We start from the raw sequence: 9615 nt of genomic DNA, 5'->3' as shown, positions 1-9615 counted from the left end.
TTATGACACCCTACTTCTATGGTTTTTCGCAGCCGCAGGTGATCAGTGAAGCGGCTGGCTTCTAGGGGAGCTACAGGTGTCACACATTTACTAGATAGTTCACAGATGGACAATGTGGCTCTTCTTTTATTTCTTTTTCGTTTCATTTAGTTGTTATTGCACTCTGAATTTTTCATTATGCAATTGTCTCATGACTAACGTTAATTATTCAATAAAAGTTTGGTTTGGTTTGGTATGGATGATAAGTGTAAGCTCGCTTGTAGTGTGTTTGGTTATCCAATTGAGAGTAGAACTGTAAAGACTCTGAGTCTCTGGGAAGATTTTTGCAATTGATTTAAAAAAAAATCCTCATTTTCAAGGGGTATGAGTTGGGGTCATTACATAGACTTTGTATCCGAGCCAAGTTAAAGAAGTTGTGACTCTTAGAACATCGAGCCCTCCAACATTACTGTAAGTATGATCCAACCTAGTTTTGATTGTTTGATTTTGTTGTTACTCAAAAAACTGTGATGTAATGTGAGAACCTAGACACATGCTATATCTCACAATTTTATAGGTTAGGGTGATACTGCCCCAATCTGTACATTAAAGAGGAGGATCGGGTAATAAAGTTTGCTTGAGGACTAAGGTTTGCCTTACACACCAATGTCTACATGTGTGGGCTTAAGACATTGAGCAAGGTTATCGAGGTGTCCACTCTATTGAATGATGAATAGGTCGAGGCCCAGAAGTCATAGGAGAAGAAGCCACAACAATAGGTGGGTGGCCAGAGAACCTTTGGCTAGAAAAAGAAGTTTAGAGGAAAGAAGTATGCTCCCCATACCAAGCAAAAACATCAAAGGACTAATCATCAATGTACCAAGTCTAATCGGTTCCATGACGAAAAGCCATGTCCATAGGACATAGGAGTGTGTCTCCAATGTGGACACATGGAACACTTCATCAAGGAGTGTCCACAATGGATGCAGTCTGGAGGGAACCGGCCAGCTGAGGGTCAGCCTCAACAGCTACAACAGTCGTGTCAAAAATAGCAGGGTCAGAAGAAGACCACCGACCAAGTCTACGCTACTTCAGCATCAGAGTTGGAGCAAAACAATGATGTTATCAAAGGTACCCTTCATGTCGCAGGCTTTGATGTGAAAGTCCTCTTTGATTCAAGTGTTATTTGTTCTTTTGTGTCTACCAGATTTTTATGTGTGCTGAATTTATATCATGTAAACTTAAATTATGTTATTGAGATTGTAACACCCTCGAGCGATAGGACAGTCGTTTGAAAGTATTTACCTGATGTAGAGGTTAGTATTGCAAAACCTACCTGCCAACCTGATCATTTTGAATATGATTGAGTATGACATTGTCCTAGAGATGGACTGGTCATAAAGCATTATGCCTGTATGAATTTCCATGATAGGTGAATCAGGTTTGTTCGCCCATATTAGTTGATCCTAGAGTATCGAGCAAGGAAGCCTATGGAAAAAATCAAGTTGATATCAACCCTAAACGCTTAGAGATGGGTTAAGAATGGATGTGAAGCCTTCTTGGCTCGTGTTACACTATTAGAGCCTAAACCGATCAGCCTAAGAGATCTGAACATGGTGAACGAGTTTGAGAATGTGTTTCTCGAGGAGCTACCTGGGTTACCCCTACTCAAAAATTTGACTTCACTATAGAGTTGGTGCTTGTAAAGACTCCAATCTCTAAAGCCCCTTACCAGATGGCATCAACTGAGTTAGAGGAGCGACTTGATAAAGGATTTATTTGGCTTAGCATTTTGCCATAGAGAGAATCAGTTCTCTTCGTGACCATAAAGAATAAATATCTGTTACTGGAGATCAAAGACTTGTTGAATCAACTTCAAAGGGCCAAGGTAATTTTAATTTAAAGATTTTTTAATTTTAAACCCTAATTGAGAATGTAGGATTCATACTATTAATTGGGTTATTGGTATTTTGAAGTTATTTTCTAAGATTGACCTGCGGTTTGGATATTATCAGTTGAGGGTCAGGGATGGGAATATCCTTAAGACAACATTCAGAATATTCCACGAGCACTATGAGTTTGTATTTATACCCTTTGAGCTTACGAATGCCCCAATAACATTTATGGATCTTATGAACCATATATTCAAATTATATTTGGAGCAGTTTGTGATTGTCTTTATTGATGATATCCCGGTTTATTCAAAGAGTGTGGAGGAACACAGAGATCATCTGATGATCATTTTGGAGACCCTTAGAGAACATTAGCTCTACGCTAAGTTCTTTAAGTGCGAGTTCTAGGTTAAGAAAATCATGTTTCTCGGCCATGTAATATCGAAGAACAGAGTATTTATGGATCCTTCAAAGGTAAGTAATTTAATTGCAATTAAATTTGAGGAATTGAGTTATAATTTTTAATAATTTTATTTGATATATGAAATCAATGTTTGGATTTATGAAGGTGGCGACAGTATTGGAATGATAGCCATCGAAGAACATCATAGAGATACATAGTTTTTTGGGGTTAGCAGGGTATTGCAGGCAGTTTATACTGGATTTTTCATGGATTGCTCTACCTATAACCAAGTTGCTTCGAAAGGGAACTAAGTTTGTATGAGATGCCAAGTGCGATGAGAGCTTCAGGACTCTCAAGGAGAAGCTCACGACAGCGCGAGTCTTGACCTTGATGTCTGGGCGAGGAGGTTTTATAGTCTACATGGATGTCGTGAGTACAACTTTGGAAGGTGTCCTTATGCAGCATGAGACGATGATAGCCTACGCTTCCCAATAGTTTAAGGTATATGAGAGAAACTATCCTACTCATGACCTAAAGTTAACTGCAGTTGTCTTCACCTTAAAGATTTGAAGACACTACTTGTTCAATGAGCAGTTTAGGGTATTCATTGATCACAAGAGCTTCAAGTATTTATTTATTCAGATGAAGTTGAACATGAGGTAGTGTAGATGGTTGAAATTTGTAAAAGATTACAAGTTCATGATTGCCTACCACCCAGGAAAGGCAAATTCAGTGGTGGATGCCCTTAGCTGGAAAGTGAGAAGTGTCTTGGCTAGTTTGTAGAGCCTGACTGGGGATCTTATTGAGTGGAGTCCTTTTGAAGCAGATCAAGAAAAGATTAGCATATGAAGCACAACAATGAGGACCAAACTAATGGAGCAAATTATCGAGAAGCAGAAGGAGGATCCGCAGTTTCCACAAATGTTGAATGCTTGCAAGTAGGATGAGTTGACCCTGCACCTAGAAGAGGATGGGAGCATTTTCTTTGGGCACAGGCTATGGGTGCCCACCGATCCGTAGATTTTCGAGGAGCTTTTAAATGAGTTCCACAGGAGCAGACATACCATTTACCTTGGTATTACCAAGAAGTACAAGGATCTACGAAGGAGGTAAATAATTTGCAAAACTTTAATTAAATGTATACCTCTATTGTGAAACCAGAGTCTTTATTTATACTTATTTAACTTTTCAGTTACTGGTGGACGACATGAAGAGGAAAGTGGCCAAGTACGCGTTTAAATACTTGACCTATTAGTAGATCAAGATAGAGCACCAGAAACCTGGTGGGTTATTGCAATAGATTGAGATCCCTCAATGAAAGTGTAAATGAATCATGGGCTTACCCAGAACCTGTAAGGGTGAGGACACAATTTGGGTTATAGTATATCAACTCTCCAAGTCAGACCATTTTCTCCCGATCAAGTTTAGTCAGTCCTTAGACGGTTTGGTAGATTTATATATGCAGAAGATAGTACGATTATATGGCGTGCTACTATCCATCATATTAGACAGGGATTTGAGGTTCACATCTAAGTTTTGGAGATAATTGCATAAGGCTTTAGGTACGCAGTTGAAGTTCGACATGACCTTCCATCCTTAGACAGATTGACAGTCGGAGCGGATGATCCAAACATTAGAGAACATGCTGAGAGCATATGTATTAGACTGAAGAGACGAGTGTGACAAACTTGTTTTGGCAGAGTTTGCCTATAACAACGATTACCACGCTAATATATGGATGGTTTTCTGTGTGAAACTGTATGGGCAACCGTGTATATCACCAATCCACTAAGATGAGGTAGTGCAAGCACGATTGAGGCACAATAGTTATCGAGCACTATACTGAGCAAGTATGAAAGATACGAGATAGACTTTTTGGCAACTTAGAGTAAGCAGAAGAGCTATGTTGATTGACAGCGTAGAGAGCTCATATTCATGGTAGAAGATTTCATCTTTGTTCGGGTTTCTCCTATCAAGAGTGTGTTTAGATTTGGTAAGAAGGGAAAACTCAGTCCTAGATATGTTGGATCGTTTAAGATTCTAGAAAGTATTGATGCAACAACTTACCAGTTTGAGTTATTGCCTCAGTATTTGCAGATTCATAATATGTTTTACATGTCTATGCTAAGAAAGTATATACTTGATCCATCTCACATAATCCAGTATGTACATGTTGAGGTTCAGAAAAATCTAACCATTGAAGAACAACCAGTTGAGATCATAGATCGAAAAGAAAGAGTGTTGAGGTCAAAGACAGTTCCCATATTGAAGGTGCACTGGCAACACCACGAAATCGAGGAGTGTATGTGGGAGGCTAAGGTCAGTATGAAGGAGAAATAGCCACACTTATTTGAGTAAGTACTAAATTTTGAGAATAAAATTTCTTTAAGGGGGTAGGATAAAACACCCATGAATTTTTTTATTTTAAATTTTAAATTTTAAATTTTAAATTTGAGCAAAATTCAAGTTAAATTTGAGTTAAATCAATTTAAATTTGAGCAAAATTTAAGAGTTTAAGTTGAAATAGGACTCTAGTTAGATATGTTATGAATCGTAGATCTCATAGGAGGTCAGATTTGGCAATTTTAGATATGGGTTGGTTCGAAAAATGCGTTTTTCAAAATGGACTGACATCCATTTCGGGTTTTTGAACTTGGATTGGACTCGAGATTTGATTTTTTAAAATTGATCCGGTTGTGTTTTGGACCTAACCAAGAGTTCTTAAGGGGCTCAGTGTGGCACCATGTGTCAACATGGGGACCCAGAGAGGTTGTGGAGGTGGTCAAGGGTTTTTATGGATTTTAGATGGGTAATATTTGGATCCAAACCTTAGTATTTAGATTTAATACAAATTTAAATTTAATTAAGGTATATGGATCCTTAACTTAAGTATTGAATTTGAATTTAACTAGTGATTTTTTTATCTAACTCAATTGAGATTGGATATGGTTCATGGTTTTTTAACCTAATCTTATTGGATTGGACCCATGTGGGACCCATTTAGGACCCTAGAGTCCATATGGATGAGAGTCTTAACAATATGAGAGGGTTCTAGAGAGGGTGGGACACCCCCCCCCCCCTAGTGGGCCTCACATGGTAATTAATGGTTAGTTGTTTGGTTTTGAAAGTCAAATTAAAAAGCTAAAATAAGTAGGAGTTTTAAAAGAGGTTAGAAGTCCTAATGGGTTGAGTTTTGAGAGTTTGAAATCAAGAGGGGACTCTCTCCCCCATCCACACAATTTTGGAGTGGAGAGAAAGACCCATGTGACATGGATTGATGTGGAGAGGGTCCATAAAATGACCCCCTCACAAGCCTCGCTCATTATCTCTATCTTTCTTCTATCTCCTATTCCTAGTATTTTCTAACTTCTTCTTTCTCTCTCCACACTTAGGGTTGTGTGTGGATAGCCATTGAAGCTGCAACTCAAGGTTACAATGGGAGATGAAGGTCTTAGTTACACCGAAAGAGCGACTCAGGTAGGATTCATCTCACTCATAATTGTAGATTGAACACAAGTATATAGATCGTGCATCTTGCCGACTATACAAACTGGTTCATGATGGATCAAACCTAAAACAAGTTAGAAAATTATTTTAATATTGTTTTTTAATCAATATCATGTTTTGAAGAAGATTAAAAATATGTTTTTTGGTAAAACTATGTTCGAACGGACAAACTGAAAAATCAAGTACTGTAAAACACAGTTTCATGTTTCTACATGATTTAAGGTTGGTATGACATTGTTTTCAGCATGATCAAATGAATATTTATTTTCTTACATGTGTTTATAGTATGAATCATGTTTCTGCAAATTTATTTCATGTGTTCCATGATGATTTATTATGCTAAAACCTTAAACTACGTATTATATGTATAAATCATAAGATATATGAAGAGTTTAGGATCTGATGCATATTTTATAATCATGTTATGTTTTCTATGAGCCTACATAGTGTGTAGGAACTGTTTATATGGTTGATGCATGATTAAAAATCAATATTATACATCGATGCTTGTGTTTTTCTTCTATTTAACATGTTTTATATTATAATGCACATGTCATCATTTTCCTAACTAATTTGTTGTGATAGAAAAATTATAACTCTCAAACTGAATCACTTCTGGCTAAATCTTTCATGGAGACTTTCTAGACATCTGGAAGTTGTCTCAAAAATAAATTGGGTCCTAGTTATAGTACATAATTGAGGGTTATGACTGTTGCAACACAAGACAAAAATTTTGTCAAGTGAAGAGCAATTTTTGACAAACAATTTTAAGAAAAATCTAATAAATCAATGGTTTGGTGTTTATAACTGATTTTTGGATATGTAATGGTTGTTATGTGGATGAATTTGGAAAAATAATAAAAAAATCAAATTCGTTATTTGTGAATCTCATAATCTCACACAAGTCAAGTGAATATCAAGATTCTGCAAAAAAATTTGTATCTAGAATTGTCTCGGATAGGGTCCAATCCAAAAAATCTAGAAAATTCATATGTTAGAGTTTTTTTTGTGAAATCATAGGATTTTTAAAGATAACAAGTCACCAGAAATTTTGAGAGGTTGAGATTCCTTTTGGATTGGGTCTAGTGCTTGCTTCTTTGTTAAACAAATTTCTGTCATATTCTGAGAGAACTGAAAAATAATTTTTGGTTCGTAAATTTCTACGGGCAAATGGAATTAGTTTTCTTTGAGCTATCACTTGGATATAAGAGCTAACATCCTCTGGTATAACTATAATTTTTTTAGGGTTCATTTATTTTTTTAATATTAGTTAAAAGAGGTCAGGGTAGGCCTAGGTAGACTTGGATGGAGATGATAGGAAAGGATATGAATGCTTTGAACCTCACCGAGGACATGGCATTGGATAGAAATGATTGGAGGAGAAGGATTCATGTGGAAGACATAGAATGATTTTATTTGTTGGTTCATATCGTCGACCCCAATTGTTTTGGGATGAAGGCGTAGTTGTTGTTGTTTGTTGTTGTATATGCTTGGTATGTTGGTCTAATAGACCTGTGAGCATAACAAAAAATTTGATGTATGCAGTCCCATGTCATGTCTTGTAAACATGCTTTGTTTTAAATCTTATGCTTGCCTATGATATGAAATGTTAATTTCATGTTTATATTGTATACAAGTATGTTAATGATTTAAGCATTATGACATATGAGACTACATAATAGTATATAAGATTTGAACATGATAGATGGGTGCTATGGGTGCTATGTTGAAATAAGTCATATGCATCATGTAGCATATGATGTGTTGTAAGTCATGTAAGGAATGCATTCATTAGGCTTGTGAGTGAGCCAGGTTCAATAGAATCAGTGGTGCTAGTGAGCAAGTTCCTTGCTCAACACGACCAGTAACAACTGTTCCACGACCCTGTACATAAAGAGTAAAACAAGACAAAAAAACATCAGCCACACTGCCAGAAAAGTAACTTCTCTCAGCAATTTCATTGTGCTCAACAGCAAATAAAAAGACAATTTTATCCATGAAAAAGAACACTTAGTGGTACCACAAAGAGGAACAAAAATGGAGTCTTGTTCTCTGCTTTCCTAGTACTGAAACATGTATGCATGCTACATTTATCTATGGTTGGGATCTAACTCAAATAATGTTACAGCAGAGGCTCCACCGCATGAAAAAGAGAGAACTAGATTAACAACTCATGATAATTCAAAGTGCAAATTTTAGCAACCTTGTAATTACCAAACAATGTGCTGGGGCTGAGAAACACATACACACTCCCCTACACCACCACACACATATATTAGATGCTGTTGTGATGTTCAAGGGCTGTTTGGATGACGGAGGGCAAAACCTGGCTCAAAACTTGGATTTTGGCAAACCTGATTTGCCAAAAACCAACTTTTTAAACTGTTTGGATGACCAAAAACCTGATTTTAAACACTTAAAAAAAACAACAAATAAAAAATAAAGCCGACCATTTTCCGGCCAGCCACTGGCCGGAAAATGGCCAGGTGGTTGCGGCTCTTGTCGGGTGACACCATACCAACCATTTTCTAGTCGGGGGGTGGCCAGAAAATGGTTGGAATGTCAAAAAACAAAAATAAATAGAAAATAAAATCCCGGCCATTTTTCGGCCATCCACCAGCTGGAAAATGGCTGACGGACCTAAAAATTGAAAAAGAAAAAGTTAAAACAAAATCACCAGCCAGCCACTGGCCAGGAAATGGCTGGATTACCATGATTTTTGAAAGAAAAGGTACATTTCCAGCTGGCCACCGGCCGGACTAAAGGTCTGCTCAGAACAGCCAACATGAAGGGCTGTTGAGAGTGGGTGTGGAGAACCCTCCCCTGACAAAGCAGGTTGACAACTTGGGAGTGGGGTCTCACTTGCCCAAGTTTTCAACAAAACCTGGTTACTAACCAGGTTTTGTTGTCCACCCAAACAGCACCTAACTGGGTTTACACCCAAAAACCTGGTTTTGTGTCATCCAAACAGTACCTAAAAGTTTGCTGTGCATCGACACTCGAACATGTCATTTTACCCTCTGTACATACAAGTTTGTATTCAATTTCTAATTTATAATTATATTTTCAGTTATAACTTCATATTTTCAGTATATAATATAGAATTTAGATATATCATATATATTTAGTTTATTTTGTATTTATATGATATTTAATATATATAGCCGTGTCCCAGTACCCGCATTGCCGTACCCTCCGTACCCGTACCCGCACCCAGGTGACATAGTTGAACACAATCCCAAGTGATTTTTTTAAACTTGCTTACATCTTTCAGTGGCACAGACAGTTACATCAAACATTAAGTAGACAGGTTCACAAAGCTGATAATGCATTTACAAGTTTGAATCTTTTCTAATGGAATGAAGTTTTGTAAGTGTGTTCAGTGTGCGAACAGTTAGCTGAACATTAGGGATTAAAGAAGGATGCAGCGCTCTTAATCTGAAGAAAATTAGGAGGGATAAAGCATAGTTTAATTGTTTCACAAATTTTGAACAAAAAATGTGACTGGCAAGTAATTTGGTGAATGACAGCTTTTCTAGACAATTAGTACTGAACCAGACCATCAGCCAGACTACATATGATTCAAGGCTATATGGAACTTGTTTCTTGACATTCTTGACAACAGTAGGCTACCCAATCAAGTACCACAGAAATATGGTTTCCATGGACTTTTGTCATTCCTACCAGCACTAGATTCTTGACAATCAAAGAAATACCAGATCTCCAGGGAACACCAGAACATACACTAAAATACCCTGAGATCAGTACAAGTTTAAATAATGGTGGTCTATGTCACCTGGGTACGGGTACGGAGGGTACGACACGGCAAGTTCG

Source organism: Nuphar pumila, chromosome 1, assembly GCF_984573655.1.
Source record: "Nuphar pumila chromosome 1, dmNupPumi1.hap1.1, whole genome shotgun sequence".
NCBI classification, from domain to species: domain Eukaryota; kingdom Viridiplantae; phylum Streptophyta; class Magnoliopsida; order Nymphaeales; family Nymphaeaceae; genus Nuphar; species Nuphar pumila.
This window is presented reverse-complemented; position numbering follows the sequence as displayed.